This window comes from Parasteatoda tepidariorum, chromosome 2 (assembly GCF_043381705.1).
Source record: "Parasteatoda tepidariorum isolate YZ-2023 chromosome 2, CAS_Ptep_4.0, whole genome shotgun sequence".
Lineage (NCBI taxonomy): Eukaryota > Metazoa > Arthropoda > Arachnida > Araneae > Theridiidae > Parasteatoda > Parasteatoda tepidariorum.
This window is the reverse complement of record NC_092205.1, coordinates 88,954,838-88,977,163: the sequence shown is the minus strand read 5'-3', so window position 1 is coordinate 88,977,163 and position 22,326 is coordinate 88,954,838. Positions and strand designations below refer to the sequence as shown.

The 22,326-nt window shown below is 28.6% G+C and overlaps 1 protein-coding gene across 1 annotated transcript in view; it reads right to left on the bottom strand.

Annotated features, from left to right (window-relative positions):
- The window catches only part of LOC107441842 (Friend leukemia integration 1 transcription factor), a 179,708-nt gene extending 167,505 nt beyond the window's left edge, over positions 1-12,203 (bottom strand). Inside the window, exon 1 of the mRNA XM_071177879.1 lies at positions 11,803-12,203. The gene's annotated coding sequence lies outside the window, so the exon portion shown is untranslated. The remainder of the gene's footprint in view (positions 1-11,802) is intronic.
- Between the last annotated feature and the right edge of the window lie 10,123 nt (positions 12,204-22,326).

Below are 22,326 nucleotides of genomic sequence, written 5' to 3'. Positions count from 1 at the left end.
TTTTTTTTTTTTTTTTTTTTTTTTTTTTTTTTTTTTTTTTTTTTTTTTTTTTAAGTTTTGAATTACGAACTTAAATTATAACGCATATTCAATTGAAATAAATAATTTCCATACTTCAAATCTCACATATTTTGAATTACAGAAAGAATTTTTCAAACAATACGAAAAGTATTTAATAAAAAAAATTTCATTATAATACTCCACTTAATTTTACGATATTTAATATTCATACGCAGAATATTATTGAAAATTTGTGCTTAGACATTAATAGGTTAGAAACAAAAGAAAATATTAGAGGTTTGCTATTATATATATAAAAAAAAATTCTGTATTCAATATTAATTCGAGTTAGTTCAATCAGTCATTAATTCGAGTTAATTAATATTATGCGAGTTCAAGTATTACTGAAAATTTGTGCTTAGACATTAACAGGTTAGAAACAAAAGAAAATATAAGAGGTTTGCTATTATATATTAAAAAGAAATTCTGTATTTAATATTAATTCGAGTTAGTTCAGTCAGTCATTAATTCGAGTTAATTAATATTATGCGAGTTCAAGGATTATTAAAAATTTGTGCTTAGACATTAACAGGTTAGAAACAAGAGAAAATATAAGAGGTTTGCTATTATATATTAAAAAGAAATTCGGTATTTAATAGGTAATTCGAGTTAGTTCAGTCAGTCATTAATTCGAGTTAATTAATATTATGCGAGTATTATTGAAAATTTGTGCTTAGACATTAACAGGTTAGAAACAAAAGAAAATATAAGAAGTGTGTTATTATATTAAAAAAAATTCTGTATTTAATATTAATTCGAGTTAGTTCAGTCATTCGAGTTAATTAATATTATTCGAGTTCAAGGATTATTAAAAATTTCTGCTCAGACATTAACAGGTTAGAAACAAAAGAAAATATAAGAGGTTTGTTATTTTATAAAAAAAATTCTGTATTTAATATTAATTCGAGGTATAAATGAAAAACAGTCGATTGCTACAAATTGCCGATTTTCTAAATTGCTGATTCACGTAGATATTCTATTAGGGTTGAGTACAAAAATGAGATTTGCGTGCCGATTGTCAGACAATGCGTTTAGCTACATCTTTTAACATCTGAAGCAGAAGGAAAAAAATAAACGGGAAATCCTTTAACAACCCCCTTTTCTACTCGCGTGATGTGTCTCTCTTTCCTGGGAAAACTGGAAAAGGCCCATCGGTTCGTTTTCCTAATCCCTCGTGCTCTACCTGTTAGCGGAAACCAACCGGACCTGGAACTTTCCTTCCCGGATAGCCGGCGGCGGGCCGGACGAAGGAAGGAACAGGGTGGGGTCCCGGACTGGCAGCCAACAACTGCTCCCTTTTCCGATCCCTTGATAGAATTTCTAGATAAAGTTCTCTCTCTCTCTCTTCAAGAGTTAGTCTGCACTTGGATTTCAATGCTTCTCCACCTCTTGTCCATATTTCAAGGTAAGAAAAACACTCTTACATTTTATTTGATAATTAAACGTTTTTTCTGCAAAACGGTGGCTCTGAGAGGTTTTAAAAATTTCAAAACGTTAACAAAACAGCGATGCAAGGTTCAGATATGTAAAAGTTTTTCCACAAAACAACGACTCTGAAAGTGTCAGATTGTTTAAAATTGTTAACAAAACAGCGGCTCTGCAAATTTTAGATACTTAGAAATTGTTAACAAAATAGCGGTTCTGAAAGTTTCAGATAGATAAATTTTATTTGATAATTAAACGTTTTTTCTGCAAAACGGTGTCTCTGAGAGGTTTTTAGATTTAAAAGGTTTTAACCTAACAGCGGCTTTGTGAGGTTCAGATATTTAAGAGTTGTTCCAGAAAGCAGCCGTTCTGAAAATGTTAGATTTTTAAAATTGTTAACAAACAGCAGCTCTGTAAGGTTTAGATAGTTAAAAAAATTTAACAAAACAGCAGCTCTGTAAAGTTTGGATAGTTAAAAATTGTTAAGAAAACAGCAGCTTTGTAGGGTTTAGATAGTTAAAAATTGTTAACAAAACAGCAGCTCTGCAAGGTTTAGATAGTTAAAAATAGATTAACAAAACAACAGCTCTGTAAGGTTTAGATTATTGAAAATTGTTAGCAAAATAGCGGTTCTAAAAGTATCAGATGGTTAAAAATTGATAACAAAACAGCGGTCCTGCAAGAATTAGATAATTAAGAATTATTAACAAAACAGCGCTTCTGAAAATTTTAGATAGTTAAAAATTGGTAACAAGACAGTGGCTCTGCAAGGTTTAGATAATTAAAAACTGTTAACAAAACAGTGGTTTTGAGACATTGAACATTGTTAAAAGGGAATTAAAACATTGTTTAAAAGGGAAGAAAGAAGAAAATGTCTCGGAGAGGTTTTGATACTTAATCGTTCACTAAACTAAACAACGGCTTTGGAATAACTTGATAATTAAACATTACAGAACAGCGGTTCTGAGAAGTTTTGATGATTAAAACTTATTCATGAAGCAGAGACTATGAGAGATTTTGATAATTATAAATTTTAACGAAAGAGTGGCTATGGGAGGTTCTTATTTTTAATTATTCTGGTTCTGGGAGGATTTTAGAGGAAGAGAATTAAAAGGAGATTCATTCCCTCTTGATTATGTTGTGTTTGCTTGTATATATATATATATATATATATTAAGAAAAAAGTTTGAGAGAAAATCTGGATCGAAGGATCAAAGTCAGCTATATCTTTACTTTTTTGTTAAAGATCAATTTGCATTTAATATGCTTGTNACGCTAATTTAATTTACTTATGAAGACTATTTTAGTACTTAAATATTAAGCAATGGTATTTTTTCAATGCAGCAAATTAACAATCCAGCTGCCTGTATTTGATATATTTTATGGAGATTTTCCTCTTGTCTCTTGTTAATTCCAATTATAAAAGCGTTTATTTCTTTTAATATTCGATACTCGAAATAAAAATATGCCAAGAATCAAATTTTATTTTAATTTAAAAAATGCTAAAAGGGTGAGCGATATATATATATATATATATATCTGTGAAAGTGCAAAGGTCTGGAAACTGTACCGTTGAAAAGACCGTGCAATATATCCAGCCTTTTAAATAATGTAAAGATCTTACATTTGTAAGAGAGCTTATAACCTTTTAAAAGCGTAAAAATAAAATGCGAATAAATTAATGCTGCTTTTAAGTTGAATCGTCGGTTTGCCGCTTACAAAAATAGAAAAAGTTTCCTATAATTCGCTTCTCCGCAAGGACAACCTTATTGCAGTGAAAACATATGCACAGAGTCGACTAAGTCACGATTCGTTGCAAAAATTATGGTTCGGTTTTCCCTATCATTTATGTACGTTTGGAGTACCCAACAGTAGATTTAAGTGCGCATTGTAATGGTGTGTTTTTTTTATTAATTTTTTTTTTTTCAATATTGCTTTAGAGCAAAAATCACAGATGCCCACGCCCCCGTGTGGATCTTTCAGTTGTAGTGTTTTGATATACGACAGAAAGCATTGTTTTATAGTGAAATAATTTTTGGCGAATTTCTTAACGAATTGCAAAATTTTATTAAATGTTAGTTATCTTAACAGGGAGTAGCAAACCATGCATTTCCATTTCTAATTGACTGGTTTTTCAGTGAAATGTTCTTTTCTATCTTTCTTGGACAATTGGTTCAACTTGGACATCAAACATTTCAACTGCACAAAATACGCCACAATAAGTAAATCCATTTCTTAAATTTTTTAATATATTTATTGATTATTAATTGTACCAACTTATTTTTACACGATTTTGCTTCATGCACACATGAAACTTCAGTTTCATATCATCGAAACTTAAATTTATAAAGATATCTTAATTTTGTCAATTTGTATACAGCTATTTATTTCACTTCAGCTTTAATGCAAATACCATAAGTTTTTAAACTAATTTATTTTAATGTAGCCCTCAGTTTTTTCGGTAACTTTCAGAATAAATATTAGATTTATGAAAATCATTGCAACAGTTGTTTTTTTTTTTTTTAATTTTTATTATTTAAATATTTTTTTAATATCTTTAAAGTCAAAAAGTAACTAGTTTAAACAGCTTAAATGCTTGGGTTGGTATTACTGAGTTTTGTTTATGATACTTTGAATGTCGCATAATAGAAAATCCGTAGAAAATAATAATAATCCTATTTTTCTTAAATAATAGCCTAAAAGAAAATCTTTTTTTTTCACATCCTGTTTGTAAATTAAAAAAAGTGAACTCCTTTTTGATCCAGTGATCAGATTCAACCTTAAATATGCTCATTAACTAGTTCCAGATGTGATATTTTAAGTCAAGAACAACGTACTCTTTCAAAATAAACATACATTTGCTTAGACGAATTTGTTATTTTGTCCCTCAAAATATGTGAACCAGAAAAGCATGCTCCCCAATAATTTGGCAATGCAGAAAATTTGAACCCCTTAATGCTAATTATATATTTTGTGTATATTCCCTAAATTTGGAGTGCTTTTTAAGTGGAAATTGTTTGCAAGCAAATGTAAAACTCGTTTATTCCACATGCAAGAAAATAATAGTAATAATACAATGAATTTTAATAATTATTTATTGCTTCTATTATTTCAATTCGTATTAGATGTGAAAATTTTAAAATGTAAGGTATACAGACTTTAACATCATTTTAAAGTATGTAATTTTAAGTGGCAAAATGCAAAATTTAAGCGAAATCGTTCGAAAAATTCCTGAGAAATCTAATTTGATAATTCCACGTGCAAAAAAAAAAAATAATAATAAAAATAATACCATGAATTTTAATAACTATTTATTGTTTTTTATTATTTCATTTCGCATTTGTCATAAAAATTTTTAAATGTAAGGCACACAAACTTCTACATCAGTTTAAAGAATGCAATTTTAAGTTGCAAAATACAAAATTTAAACGAAATCGCTCGTACAATTCCTGAGAAATCTAATTCGTTTATTCCACATGCAAAGAAAAAATAATATAATGAGTTTTAACAATTATTTTTTGTTTTTTATTATTTCATTTCATATTAATCGCAAAAATTTTGAAATGTAAGGTTTACATCATTTTAAAGAATGTAATTTTAAGTGGCAAAATTCAAACGAAATCGTTCGAACAATTCCTGAGAAATCTAATTCGTTTATGCAAAAAGAATATAAAAATAAAATGATTTTTAATAATTATTTTCTGTCTTTTACTATTTAATTTCGTATTTGTCTTAAAATTTTTTTAATGTAAGGTATACAAGCTTTTACATTAATTTAAAGAATGTAATTTAAAGTTGCAAATGCAAATAAATAATTCGAACTATTCCTGAGAAATCTAATTGTTTATTCCACAAGCAAAAAAAAATTATGTAATGAAATATAATAATTATTTTTTGTTTTTTATTATTTCATTTCGCATTAGTCGTAAAAATTTTAAATTGTAAGGTATACAAACATTTACATCATTTTTAAGAATTTAATTTTAAGTGGTGAAATACAAAATTTCAACGAAATCGTTTGAACAATTCCGGAAAAGTCTAATTCATTTATTCCACATGCAATAATAATAATTACAATAATAATAATAATAATATAATTAATTTTAGTAATCATTTATTGTTTTTTATTATTTCATTTAGAATTAGTAGAAAAAATTTTGAAATGTACGGTTTACAAACTTATACATCATTTTAAAGAATGTAATTTTAAGTGGCGAAATACAAAAGTGAAACGAAATCGTTCGAATAATTCTGGAGAAATGTAATTTTAAATAACTGAAATCCAATTTCTCAGGATTTCTTTGACCGATTTTGTGCAAATTTTTTGAATTTTTAAAATGATATAAAAATTTGTGAGCTTAACAATTCAAAATTTTTCGACCATTATTAAATAAAATAATATTAAATAATAAATACTAATATAAAGTAATAAAAAAAAAATTTAAAAATTTTCACTCTGAATTACCTTTGGATAAATAAGTTTTACAATTAGTTGCCAAGATTTTTCAATTTGCTTAAAAAGTTTTCGCGATGTGAATAAATTTGCAACGTAACTATTCTCTATATTTTGAGAGTCAGGAATGAAAATCTGTCGAAAAAAAAGGTACATTTATTCGAGAGAGCACTTTTTTATGTCTGATTCCTTAACTTAAAATATCGTCTCTCGAACCATTAAAATTGAGTCCTAATATGTGAAAACCTTATCATTAGATCAAAAGTTATTCTGGGAGTTCCGGTTTTTTTTTTTTTTTTTTTTTTTTTTTTTTTTTTTTTTTTCATGTTTATGTTTATAGAAACTCCAATATATATTGAACTCTTAAAAGGATTTTTTTATAACTTTTAATTTTAGTTTAATAAGTATTCGAATATTTGATGAAGGAATATTTTCATATATCATGTATCGAGTGTGTATATCTGTGACTTAGTCATTTAAGCCTGAATCGGAAGACAAGTGTGTCTCATTTTTGTAGCGATATCTCTTGTATGAAACTAATTCTAAATAAAATTCAAATCCTTAAAGCTCTCAATTGTTCTCAACTTGTATTCAATTGTCTTCAACTTGTTCTTTCAAAATTACATGCAAAAATAAATGAATAAATAAAATAATTATTTAATTTATAATAATAATTTTAAAAATTTGAATTCGTAAAGTATGCAAAATTTTGTATCATCTAAAATCTTGTTTTGAAAATCGAAATTTGAAGGAAATCGATTACATAACCTTTTTTAAAAGGAAAATTCAAAAAAACCTTATGTTTATGCTTTTATTTAAAAAATAATATTATTTGATACCGCATCACCAATCAATATTTTAACTCGACTACCCACTAGGAATTAAAGAACCATATATATATAGTATATTACGTACATGTATCTAAGAAATTGTGCTTCATTATTTACATTTTAAAACATGCATGCTACGAAAAATAAATGTAGAATGCATATGTTACCGTGAGGGACCGAAATCAAGAGAATGTCGACTTTCACCGGTGAATGTCAACAATCACATAGTCGCTTAGGAGAATCTCCGAAATATTTGCTATATCCGATTTTATATTAATTTATTCATTGATATTATTTTATTTATTCAATACTCTAATATCTGCTGAGGAAAGATTAGGAGAAACATCTGAGTTCGGAGTACCGGTTAAATGAATACTTGACAGTGGCACTTGAGTTTTAAAAAGCATTGATATAGGGCATACCGGGAAAATGTATACAGGGCAGTGGCACTGAACCTCAAAAAATAACATCAGTATAGAGCAGGGGTTTCCAACTTACATGAGGCCGGGGGCCACAATTAAAAACGCAAATCAAATGCCGGGCCCGCATTTTTAGCAAAATTTTATGTAGGACTCTTTTATGTTTGAAGGAACATTAAATATTACTGTCAGACTTTTACTAAGTTGTACAAAACAGAAGTATTGAATTACAAATTAAAATAAGAAGTAGATTTTTAAAAATATTTAATTGCATATTAAAAAATTCGGGCTACAATAACTTTAATGTGCACCCATGTATTAAACAATTAATGTGCAACAGATATCTAATTGTTAAGATATAAAACTTTAAAAAGGTTGGTATTAAAACTTACATAGTAGCACACAAAATGTTCAATGACAAAATTGAGGTTTGTCTGCTGCAACCACCAGAGAATAGATATTTACATTTTAAATTTAAAATTTACAAATGTGTGTGTAAATATTTTCGTCCAAAATGAGTGGTTTCAAAAAGTTAAATCGGAGAATTTCTTCGAGAAAATTTCTGATACACACATGCTAAATTATATTCACAAAATACAAAAAAATGAAATAAAAAAGAGCAACATACACGATTATTTTTGTATTTGAATAAATATTTTCTTGGATGCAAAACCTGAGAAATAAATTTTTTTGCACCGTTGGTATGTTAAATTTCACAGAAACGAAGAAATTAGGTTTTTATTAACGAGAAAAGTATTTTAAACCCATACAGATTTTTTACGAAAATTGTCCGCAAAAAATGACAACTTATATATTTTAATTCGCGGGCCACTAAAAAAGGCTTCGCGGGCCGGATGCGGCCCCCGGACCTCCAGTTGGAAACCACTGGTATAGAGTATACCGGGCAGTGACACTTAACTAAACCTAATATATATTTCGAACATTTACAGAAGCCACTATGTAACTGTCAACATTCACCGGTGGAAGCCAACGGGCACCTACTTCGGCCATTCACAGCCATTCATATTAAAGCACTTCGCAACATCTGATTAACTTGGTACTGAAGAAACCTATTTGGAGGTATTTAATTGGAATCTGTTATGATTCAGATAAGATAGGGATAAGTATCAGGACCACGTAGGAACAAAAGGAAACTTCACGGTTAACCCTATGGAAATAAAAATCAATCCTTAATTCCGATGGTCAACAATTGTGGATTAACAGGGATGCATCCCTTGTGTCAGAAGGGAATCTCTACTCTAATCCAATGAGACAGTACCAGTAAACCGTTCAAAATGCTACTCAGACTCAAATTATTATATTATTTTTTATGCTATGTGATTATTTTTATGTTGTCATTTTTATATTTTATGTCATTTTATTTATTATTTAAAAAACACAATACAAACAGCACTGTAAAAAATTCCTGTTGCAAAAAATACCGACACTGTCGTAACTTTTTACCATAAAATCCATTTTTATCAGAACATGTTACGGAACGCAAAATTTACATACCCTAATTTTTACAGTGTTAATTACTGTAAAAGTACCGAATCACTCTAATTAAATTAATAATAGTGTAAAAATCACGGTTTAATATTTTACGGTAAAATGAATTTCACGGATAATGCACCCAAAATGTCGGCACTTTATACCATAATTTACACTAAAATTTTTCATTGTGCAGCCTTCATATCTTTTTTCCCTTTTGTGTTATTTTTGAAAACTAACTGATAAGAAAAGAAAAACTAGTGAGATATCACTTTTGTGGAGGACAACTTATGAAAAACAGTTTGATAATCATTGTCAGAATCATTCAAATCAAGCGATTCATAATAATTATCAGAAATTAAATATAATTATTGATTCTATCAATTCATAAGTAGACTTATTTAACATAATAGAGAGATAATTCATTTTAATTTCAAATATTCCAACATTCGCGTCACTGAATCTAAAATTACAAAAAATTTTATCAGTAAAATTTTTATTTGTTAAATTTTCTTCTAACAGAATTCTTGATTATGAGCAATAATAAAAATTTTCATTATTTAGACTCTGAAAATTTTTTATTGAACAATCAGAAAATGAAAAATCTATTTCATTATTTTCAAAAGTGTCTGCATCAACTGATTTTTATCAAGATTTGAACCGTATATTAACTCTTTGATACCCAAATCTTTTTTTTTTCATCAATATTTTCTGTAATATTCTTAAATTATTTAATAAGAAATTATTTTTAAAAAATTCCTGAATTTATTCCTGTGAAATAAAAAATTTCATTATTTAGACTCTGAAAATTATTTGTTCAACAATCAGAAAATGAAAAATCTATTTTATTATTTTCAAAAGTATTTCCATTAACTGATTTTTATCAAGATTTGAACCATAAATTAATCCTTTGATACCCAAGTTTTTTTTCATAAATATATTCCGTATTATTATTTATTATGAAATTATTTTTAAAGCATTCCTGCGTGAAATTTTGCAGACGGAAGGATAGAAATATTCGTACTGTTTGAGAAATCATTTCAACATGGAAAATGTCTGGATAAAATTATACAGAACTCTAAGAAAAAAGTAATTTTTCCGGAGTATTTGCCGAATACTAATTTATTATTTAATACATAATCAAACAAACTTAGCATTTTTTTTCTGGGCATTGTGATTTTGTTTTAAATGGAATTCAAATGTTTTGAAGGCAAACTTTTTTTTATTACCAAGTATTTCCCTATGTTGCACCAACTATACCTTTTTTTATCCCTTTTCCATCAAAATAAATATTTTATATAAAATATAAATTTAGAAAGTGAGAACTTGATTGGTGAATTTTAAGTAGAATGACTAAACCACATTCAGTGGAAATGCTCCCTGAGTTTGCAAAAACCACGAATTAATTGTATTTCATTATTCTTTAAGATTTTAACTTTTTCACTGCAGTTTAATTTTATGATAGAAATATTTAAAATATTGATCAAAGAATAATTATTAAATAAAGAACGTTACGTGAAAATTATGAATTAAATAGGAACTGACCCAATATATGGTGTCGCGTCTGGCATCTAATAGATGTAAGACCCCAATGATGTATTTCCTAGATTTCGTATGATTGAGAAAGAAAAGAAAATGGCTTCAAAAAAAAAAATTTCTTTTTAAATATTTTTTTGTCAATTTTTGCTGTTGTGCAAATACTTATTACATTAATAAATGCTTAAATGTTCAAAAATAGCATATTGAATGCTATTTTATATTTATTTATATTTACGATATTTTAAGGGCAATGAAAATATTTATGAAATTAAAGAAGAACGGCACTTCGCTTTAATTAATTTCTAATATAATTTAGTTACAATATCACTTTTTTTCAAGTAAAATAAACTTATCTAGTTTTCACAATGGTTAGTACTTAAAGTAACTAATTTTTCGATTATTGTGTAGAAATATATAAAGTTCCATTACAGTTTTCCGGTAATTTTTTTTTCTAATAACTGAACAAATTTTTAATTATTAAGTTGCAAGTTAAATTTAAAAATTAATTTTCTAAAATTATAAAAATATTACATTTATAAGATTTTTTTTATATCTAATGTTATAAAAAATCTCATAAAATATCAAAAAATATTAAATAAGAACTTTAAAGCAATAAAATTATTATTTTTGGGAGGAGGCACAAATACAAGGTAATTAAAATATTTTTATAAGTATTATGATTCCAAAAGTAAGGAGAGAACTTTTTACAAATAACAAAAATATTATTCTTTAATTAGAAAACAGTTTTCAAATTTAAGTGAAATTTATTTTCCATTTCAAAATGTTAAAGTGAAAAATTTTTGTTTGCGTTATTACTCTCAGTTACTAGTCCATATTACCATGAGAATTAGTTGCAGTAAGGTTATATAATGTTTTTCGAATGATTAATTTCAACTTTAATAAAAAAAGGTTGAAATTAACACTAAAATTTAAATTTTTAAAAAATCAAAGGAAATCTTTCAAAGCATGAGGTTATAGGAAGAAAACAGCGAAGTTTAATAAATTTGTTTCCAAATTTAGACAAAATTCACAGAAAAATTATGTAAATTTAAATAGAAAACATAAAAGTCAACATAAATTAAGTCTTAAAAACGTATATATTTTTACATATTTGGAACTATATATTTGGAAAAGTCTAATTCCATACTTATGAAAATATGTTATAATAAAATACATCAAAGTTAATTATTATAAAATTTTGCCTGCAATTATTATGAAATAAAAATTTTTGCAAAATTTTGTCAAAAAAAAGAAGAAGAAGAAAAATACGAAATACATGTTCGGACACTTTATATTTCATTTACTAAATCATTTTAAATAAAATTAGAAAAAAAAAAGTATAATTACCTAGTTTTCCATAGCAAACACTTTAAATAAGGAAAAGAAATTGCGAAATATTAATTAACACTTTCATTCTATTGATTAGTATTAGATAATAATTACTAAAACTATTCACACCAAAGAAAGAAGAAGAAAAAAACGGCGTATTCAAGACATGAATTCCACGTGATGGATTGTAAACAAACACTTCACGTCGAAGACTCTTTATCAACAATCAATGAAAGAAGAGAATTCAACAACAAACCTGTGACTCGAAAAAGTTCTCTTTTTTTTCTCAATCTGTTTTTATCCTGCAAAGGAATGAGGAAATCCGGAGCTGAAAAAAAAAGGAGTGGGAGAAGGCGGAGATATGGGAATATAGTAATAATAATATATATCCCGTTGGCAAATCGGGAGAAAGCAGGATAACTTTCCTTTAGCTCCAGGCTGAGAAAACAGGAATCTCAAATGCAACGGGGAAGCAAAGGTTATGATCCGGGGCCCTCCTTTTGTGGCGGCGCGAGCTTCGATCGCCCCCATGGTCCTTCTTTTCAGCCCTCCCCTCTCCTTTCACCCAACAACTGGAGATCAGAGAGAGAGGAAAGAGGGTGGGTGGTGTGGTTTGCTGATCCCGATTCGATGTTGGCACGCAAAGAATTAAAGTGTGCGCGCCCCTTCTCTGACCGAATGTTTTCTCTCTTTTTCATTCTGATTTACTTTGCTAGTTCACTTACTGTCTAATTGACCACCTTCTAAACGTCAAGTGACAATCATCGTCTGAAATTTTTTTTAGCATTTTGCACTTTGTTAATTTTAATTTATAATTTTTTTAATTATTAAATTTTTTATTAATTTAAATTAAGTTAACTTTTGGTACTTTATTTTCGCCATCTAATTGACCACTTTCAGGACATTAAGTGACTGGCTATTTGAAATGACAATCATCGTCTAAAGTTTGACGTATTAGTTAATTTACTCGTATTTCGTTTCAAATGTATAATTGACCGCCTTCTAAACGTCAAGTGACAAGCTGTTTGAAATGACAATCATCGTCTAAAATTTTTTATCTTTTTTATCTTAATTGATTTAGATTAGTAAAGTTTTTTTTAATTATCACATTTTTTATTAATTTAAATTATTAAAGTTTTTTATTAATTTCTTATCAATTTTTTATTAATTTAAATTATTAATTTTTTATCAATTTTTTATTAATTTAAATTATTAAATTTTTTATTAATTTAAATTATTAAATTTTTTATTAATTTATCATTAATTTAATTTATTATTAATTTAATTTATTACTAATTTAAATTTAGTTAATTTTTGGCACTTCATTTTTCCGATCTAATTGACCACCTTCAGGACATTAAATGATTGGCTATTTGAAATGACAATAGTCGTCTAAGGTTTAACGTATTAGTTAATTTATTTTATTTTAACTATCAAATTGACCGCCTTCCAGACATCGACTAGAATATTAGAAATGACAATCATCGTCTAAACTTTTTTTATAACTTACTACTTCATTTATCTATCTTCTAAATATAAAATGACAGACCATTTGAAGTGATTGAATTTGAAGTGAAATTAATTTAATGTTTTGCATTTTATTTTTACGATCTAATTTACCGTCTTCAGGACAATAAGTGACTAACTATTTGAAATGACAATCATCGTCTTAACCTTTTTCTTTTTTTTAACTTACTACTTCATTTGTCTACCTTCTAGACATAAAGTGGCAGACTATTTGAAGTGACAATTGTCACAGAACAATTTTGACTCTTTAATTCATTTATTTCATTTTAACGTTCTGATTGTCAGCCTTCTAGACTTCGGGTGTCACACTAATTAAAAAGACAATCGTCGTTTAAACTTTTGTAACCTTTTATTTAAGCAATTTAACTTACCGCTTTCTATACATATTTATATCAAGTAACACAGAAGCAGACTGCTTGAAATAATTTTTCTTTCCAAACCTTTTTTAACTTATTAGTTCATTTTAGTGTTTTAATTGACCCTTTCTTAAATATCTTCACATAAAGTTACAGACTATTTGATGTGACAATCTTTTTATAGGCATTTTTTAGCTATTAGATCATTTATTTTATTTTAATGAATAAACTAACCGCCTTTATGCATCTTGACATCATATAACAGACTATATAAAATGGTATTTAATGGTATTTTTTAGTCAATAGACCATTTATCTTATTTTAACGATTTAATTTACCGATTTTTAGATATCTTAAAATCAAATGACAAACTGTATAGAATGTCAATAGACTTCTAAATATTTTTAATGTGTTAATTTATTTATTTAATTTTAATGGTCTAATTGATCGCTTCTAAATATCTTAACGTCAACTAACAGACTATTTTTGGTGACGATTGCATTATAAACATTTTTTATTTAATCCATTTGTTTTACATGAACGATGAAACGAAAAAAAAAAAGATTTTTATAATTCAGTTTTAATTATTATACAAACCGAATAACAGACAAATAAATAAAATAAAAAAACTGTAAAAAAAAACCTTCTTTCCTTGTACCCTTCTTTTGTCTGTTCCTCATTTCTGTGAAATTCTTTCTCAGTTGCACTAAAACTAATTATCATAAGAATCATTTTATGAACACTCATGAAAATTTTTGATTTTTGTTTTAAAAATAATTTTCTCAAAGTCAGTTATTCCACACGTAACCTTAATATAACTAACCTTAATTTCAATGCAGAAAATTCATGCAAGATGTATTTTAAATATATTCTTTCTATACTGATTTCACGCGAACTAGTTTTTTTAAATTTAAAATCTATATAGGAAATCGCTGGGTAAGGCTGATACCTCGTTTAAAGTCGGGTACCCCGATTGTGTCGAAATTAATTTCATTTTTTAGCGGGCAAAATCTGAATTATACTTTATTAGTCAAGAAGAAGACATTGGCCCACATTAAGTCGTCTGGCCAACTATAATGATGATGAGTCAAGAAGAAGGACCCACCCTATCGGTGTGTTATTGTTGATTGAAGGGGTAGTTAAGTTAGTTTCCTGTGTCAATTCTATAATGTTCTTTGGTTTTTAAACTATCCTTATTTATTTGTCATAACAATAACAAAAATTATTTTTAGACCAGCATATTATACGTTTACTAAAGATTCATTCCCCAACAAACAATAAGTATTTAGTCCAATAGTAGTGGTGTTCTGTTTCACTTTGATAATTTCTCTATCTCGAGGCAATACCGGGAACTACCTGGTCTACCCCCCTCCCTCTTAATGTATGCCTATGCTGAGCTGCAGTGCAGCGGAAGAGGAAGATCAATGTATCGCGTGTAAATTACATGCATAATATTCTTAATTGTCTTATAAATTAAAAATGTCTGCTACTTTTTCAATGAAATTTTAATATTTCCTTAGTGTTAGCCTGTGCGCCCGGTCTTATTTCACTAGTGGTAAGAGAGGGTGCTTTGACTTTTCTGTACATTTATACATTAAAAACAAATTGTTAACTATGCCCATCTTATCTCAAGAATGCGGGTGCTTTGACTTTTGCTGTGCACTTATACATTAAAAACAAATTGTTAACTATGGCCATCCTATCCCAATAATGCGAGTGCTTTCACTTTTGCTGTACATTTATACATTCAAAACAAATTGTTCACTATAGCCATTTTATTCCATTAATGCGGGTGCTTTGACTTTTGCTGTACATTTATACATTAAAAACAAATTGTTAACTATGGCCATCTTATCCCAATAATGCGGGTGCTTTCACTTTTGCTGTGCATTTATACATTCAAAACAAATTGTTAACTATAGCCACTTTATCCTTATAATACGAGTGCTTTCACTTTTGCTGAACATTTATACATTAAAAACAAATTGTTAACTATAGCCACTTTATCCCAATAATACGAGTGCTTTCACTCTTGCTGTACATTTACACATTAAAAACAAATTGTTAACTATAGCCACTTTATCCCAATAATACGAGTGCTTTCACTTTTGCTGTACATTTATACATTAAAAACAAATTGTTAACTATGCCCTTGTTTTATCCAGTTACCCTATATTAAAGGTGGTCATTACGGAACAACTTGTATTGAGACGATGATAAAAGAAATATAATATTACAAACAAATCTTTAACGAAAAAACATTACGCTATATCGTGATAGAAACATTTAAATTCTGTTCAAAATGGCAAATAAAAATGGCAAATTCTGCTTCACCTACATTAGCTATTTGAAATTTAAAGTTTAAAGAAAAGTGAGTTCAAGTTAACCATGATGTTTTAAAGGCTGATTTTTTTTTAAATATCAAAATACAAACAATATTGCAGGATGACTTTGAAATATACACTGTTAGAATTTCCATTCTAAAATTGTGGTAAAACTACCGGCAGCAGTCTGACCATCCGATTAACCGTAAAATTTACAGTAAGGAGCCTTTAGAGTTACCTTTACAGTTTTGAAACCGTTTACAACTATTATGGTAATGAATATAAAACTATGCGGTTTTATAACCATTTACAACTGGCATGGTTTTAAAACCGTGAAAAAGAAATTCAATTGGACATTATAGCAAGACTTTTATTTAAGCAATACTCATTAGAGAGCACAGGCACAGATTGAGAAGTGCATGACACTGGAAACTCTTCATGTGTTGAATGGAATGTGGTAAATACTGTGATGACAACGCTGGGGCTTGAACCCCCACTCTGTTGGTTATGAGAATGACATAGTAGCCATCTAGGCTATAATATGTACCCATCAGCAAGGAACTAAATGGCTTTATTAGGTGGGTCTAGTTAATACGATAAAATTACCGTATTAGGTGAAAGCAGTTAGTAGACGGTTTTTCTCACGGTGATCAGTTTGAATACTATCTTTTTTCTATGATTATTTCAGTCTTTTCTTTTAATATGGTAAATTAACAATTAAATAAATTATTATTTAACCATTTTTTTTTTTTTTGAGAAATTTCTAACTGTGTACAGTGTTAAAGGTTATAATGCCATAATTTATTTGCATTTTGATATTTTGAAAACAATTTTCCAACGTATGAAAACTTCATGGCTCATGCCAGATTTACCCGTACTTGCTTTAAACTACATACGGTGGAAAAGATTTCGTCATGAAAAGTTTCCCCAGCGCTATAGCGTCCTTTTAAGGTAAAAGTGTCCCGATTTGTGTAAGATCCCTGGATTAGATCATGAAGAGGCAATTTTGGATTTTACGCATTTACTCCTAGTGTCTTGTTTTAAATTATGATTTTTTTTTTAATAATCATAGCAGCTTCCCCGTTAAATGAAAAATAAAAATGTCTTTTTATATAATATAAGTCAAATCTAATATATTTTGAAATAACCAAGAATGCACATTGGCCAAAATCGTCGAACTCGGCGGTGTTGTCTTTCAACTACTTAGATAATCCCATGTTGGATAAAAATCCTGCCATCACGGCCACCGTTTCTACCCTCCCTACAGCATCCCTCAACCAATGACCGTTCCTTGCGTGCGTGACGTCACGGAACAGTCATTAACAGAGAACAAAACGGAAACGACGAGGGGTGGAGAGAAGGAGAGAGAGCGGTCATAGAAATTAGAAGGAAAGCAACCGGAAGTGGCGAAAATGAATCAGCACCACCCGCGTTATGCAGGACATTTTACATCTTCCCTTGGAGAGCACTAAAACTGCCGCCCCTCCCCCCACGCACACAAGATAAGCCCCCTTCTCCGCTACACCTATTTTACCTCATCATGTGTGTGCATCTCTTTTGTGCGCCCTTTTGTTTGAAATTATCAATTTTAGCTTGTCTTTGAAGAAAAGATGACGGCGACAATGAATTTGTAATTACAAAACAATTATTCCCGAAATATAATGATGTCGATTTACTTATGGTTTGATAAAGATCTCTTTTGGTTAAGTGACCGAACGGGTGAACGAACGCCCTTTTATGATTAAAGACAGCATTTTGATCCATCAAACATAAGTAACGAAACCATGAATACTGAAGGCTATTATACGGCGCATAAGAACAGTGTTTATGCCACGTTACAATGAAAAAGTTTCGAAATTTTCACACCAACTTTCACTCATCAAAACATGATCCTCACAGTAAAAAACTTCATAGATTTTCAGGATGCTAAACGGCGGCGCAAGGCAAAGATATGGAGTTGGACATTAATATGAAACTCAAAAATGGGATGGGTCGTCTGTTCCATGCCGGTTAGAAAAAGATTAAACCTGAAGCCGCGATGGTTAAGGGGATAGAGCGTTCACCTTCCAAAGAGGTGAACCGGGTTCGATCCCGGCGATTGCTGGTCGATACGAACTCCACATCCGGTTTGCACGGACCACAGTGCTGGCGTGAAATATCCTCACTTATGGACGGATCATGGGTTAGAGTCCCCTTTCCGTCACCGTGGTAGGTTCTCGTGGTCTTTCTTCTCCATGTAACGCAAATGCTGGTTAGTTCCATCAAAAAGTTCTCCACGAAGGCAAATTTCTCCCAATACTACAAATCAGACAAAGTATAAATTTGTAGATCACGCATGCTACCAGGTAATGTTTATTGAATTTATCTGACGTAGCGAATATCAAGTAATTAAATATTTAAATACGTGCAATATACTTTTTTTGATCAAATAGAGCTATAAACTAGCAATTATCAATGATGTTATCTTTAAAATATGTGAAAACAATGGCTAACGCTTAACCAATCAGAAAATTCCATTTCGTTTTTCGCTCATCCCGCTCGAAGGGTTTGTTGTAGAATTTTCGAATCTCGACAGTGACCTTCCTCGTGCTTTGAACTATCTGTATGCGAAGTTTCATAGCTTTCGGTCTGATGGTTTAGGAGTCTATATAGATTATCAATTACACTGAATAACAACTTTTATTTTTCTGTTGCATGAGATTTTTTTTAACGAACCTTGAATATTTCTACGTCGCAACTTAACGTCCAAACCCAAATTGACCCAAGTATCCGGATACACTCAATTACATTAAAAATAATAACGAAAATAGTAAAGGTGACAAATACCCGATTGTGATTAATAAATCTATCTTGTTAAGCATTGACACAAGTAGTACTTTAAGTATAATCCCAACTAAAATTTTTGAAAAACTAAATGTCAATAAAGAAAAACTTTTTTAATGTAAAACAAACAAAAGTTTTTTGCACCTTAACCAAACTTGCACTTTGAATTTAAAAATTGAAAAATAGCTAGGTCTGTGAAATTTTATACTTTAAATACTAATCTACCTTATGCCATATTAGGTTTAAAAGGATGCATTGTATTTCAATTTTTGATTGATTGTGTTAAACGGGTTCTAATGCTAAATCGGAGAAAACTGATCACTTTTTCTGATTATAAAAGTAACTTGTCCTTACACATTTTTCCTGAAATCCTGATTAATGATTGCTATAAAAATACCAATAAAGAAAATAAAAGTATAAATAAATATAAGAAAGTGGAAAGAAACGAAAAATAAAAGAAAGAAAAGAAAAGAGAAAAGAAAGAAAAGAAAAAAGAAAAGAAAGAAAAGAAAAAAGAAAAGAAAGAAAAGAAAAAAGAAAAGAAAAATAAAAGGAAAAAAAATTAAATCTGAGAACAATAAAATATATTGAAAATGTTAAAGAAAATTATTGTCATAAAAAATAACAATAACAAGAATGTAAACATAGTGAATTTAAAGAAAAAAAAATATGAACTAAAAAAGAAAAAATGAAGATTTAAACAGCAAAATTAAAAATAATCTTGAATTTTCTAATATTCTTGAGACTGATTAAGGCAAACGGGACAAATACTGTCAGTGTCATGTTGATAGAATTGTGCAAATACAAGGTAATGAAAAAATAATTAAAATATCCCAACTTCAGGAAATTTTTACAAAATAAATTTTTTTTTTTTTCAAATATTTTGCTATTTACACGACAAATAAAAAAAGTAAATAATAAATAAAATTTCATTTTTTTTCGTAAAAAAATGCTGAAGTCCTAAACTTCAGAATAACGACCACTGTATCATTTTTATCCTCAAACAAGGTATATTGAAGTCGTAACTTCAAAGGGAAATTTTCCTATAACAAAAATGTCTACTTGTATTTTCATATATACCATGCTTTTGAATATTTGTATTTTTAAAATGTATGTGGAAGTTTACAATTTTAAATGAAAGAATTGAAAGTTGTATGAAAGCGTAATAGCATTTATTTGTGAAAAACTGTTATCAAGAAATATAAACATACTAGGAGGCTTCGCCCCCTGCTCGCTGGCGCTCGCCAACCCCCGGAACTGCTTTCGCAGTTCATTTCGAATTGCTTCGCAATCCAATGCTCGCTTTGCTCGCTCATTGGATACATTCTTAACGTCTAGCTTTTGTATACTTTTTTGTATACTGAAGTTCCGAAAACTTTTCACTGTAGAAAATTCTAAACCTGTACATTTCAATATTAATTTGAAATTGCAAACAGTTCACTTATTTTGCCTAATCACACTATTCTAAATTTCAGTTGTTGTGAAAAGCAACTGTTGTAAGTTTTATTTTAAAGTCTTTCCCACCAGAGGGCTAAAGCCATGTGTTGTAAAANATTATATATATTAGATCAGAAACACATCATTGAAAGCTTTGGTGTTTTCAAAACGTAAACAAAACAAAGCAAACGTTGCCACCGGCGGAAAAGAAATACAGCCAAAATTTGGGAGCCACGTAAGAGAATTATATATAATAGAAGTTTGAACTAAACTGACAAAGAATCAGGAAGACTATTTAAAAATAAAAAAAATATTTAATTGAAAAGTAGACCTAAAAATTTTTTTTTGCGAATTATGTGTTAAATTAGTAACATTGCGTTAAATTTTTATCTTGTTTATATAAGTGTATTTTTCATAATTCATATTATTTTAATATATTGATTGTATGTTAAGATTACAAATTTTATTCTTTTCATTCTAATTGTGCTTCCATCATAGTAAAAGTTTTACAAATAGATAATTTTTCAAAATTTTTAGATGGTAATTAAATTTTTTTGGGAAGGGGGGATGTAACATAAAAAGCTTCAACTAAGCTTTTTATGTTCCTTTTCTGTAAATCTTTTTCTTAATTAATAATTCAAAACGAAACATTCTTTCTCTTATTTTAATATTCACATCCTGTCTTATAATGTATTTTTAGTTCAAGTATACATTAATTAATATTTTTACGTTTTTCCCTTTTCTAACTTGTGATAATTACTTTTTCTCTCCACCTATTTATTCGACCCATTATAATTACTAAGATTTCCCTTATTCCCTGAAATGAAACATTTTAAGAATTTACTTCGCAAGATTTTCCCTAACTTTTATTGAGGAGTATAACGATTTTGTGTCACTTGAATGCTATCTCTTCATGAATATGTCTCAATCTATATATATGCTTTTTAAATTGATTTCTTTTGATAAGAAATATACTATAAATGTCGTTTAAGAAACTGTATAACTTTTGGAACATGAAAAATTTATACCCCAGTGTTATTTTTATAATTATGAAGAGATTGTGTGAAAAAATGACTCTGATTGTAACGAATCTTGACTATGTGACAATTTTCGATGTAATTTTTAATGAATTGAAACTATTTTTAATTAATTTAGAAACTAAAAAAAAATATTAAAAAAAAGCTTACTCAAGGGAATTTTCACAATATGGAAAGTTTTCTGCATCTTTTTCAAGGGGCTGTCCAATTATTGCGTGAGCACCTTTTAGTAGAAGGGGTTTGTGATAAGGATCGCGACATCGTATTCGATTATAATAGTTATTAATATTGATCAGGATATTTTTGTGTTCGATACGTATTGTTATCATTGATAGTAATGATATTGCTGCATTTGATATACCTACGTGCATTATTGCTCTGTTTGTAACCTGTACCAACCAGAATCTGGCATAGTTTCTACGTGGTGATGAACACGTAGGAATAATGATTGTAGATAAGATGCATGGTTCCGTTTAACCGATTAGTACATGCAACATGTGTTAATGTTTAAACTCTCCCCCCCCCTTATCAACAAAAGTAAGATAAATACAAATCCCTCCCAACCTTTATAGTAGTAATCAAATTTCAGGAGTGATTTCAAATAAAATATATAATTTTGCTTGCATACGTTTTCATTCATTTTATTAAATAGAATATTCTAAGGAATCTCTTGTATTTTCCTTTTGGGTTCGAAATTCTTGACTTCTAAAACTCAACAAAAAACCCTTTTTCCATTTTTCTTATTTTATTTATTTATTTATTTTTATTTATTTTTTTAATTAATTTTTTTTTTGCAATTTCAACTTTTTTTTCCTTTGCTTATTATTTTATTTGATTAAAATTTTGAAAATAAGAGGATTTTATCGTCTTACGCAGCCATCGCTTATAACCTCCTCTCCCCCCACCCCAGGTTCACAAATTTAAGCAGCTTACTAACTCCTTCCCCTGCTAGATGCTTACGCAATATTTGAATGAATGGCTCCGGTTGTACAATAATCTTTCACATCAAATCAACTGTTTTTTTGTTTCTTTTTACTCATACTTCTTATAAAATTTAATTTAATGTGCTTTTAAATAATTTAATGTAGAAGCAATTAGATTCCAGCAAATTATAACAAAAGAACATTTTACCTCACCTGTTGTTTTTACTGTCAAATAAAATATAACATTCTTGTTACAAAAGAGTGTTACTTTTGTTACATAAGAGTTGGGAAGGAAATATTTTTGTAAAATCTCCATCTTCTCAACAACAAGGAAATAAATGACAGCTCTGCTA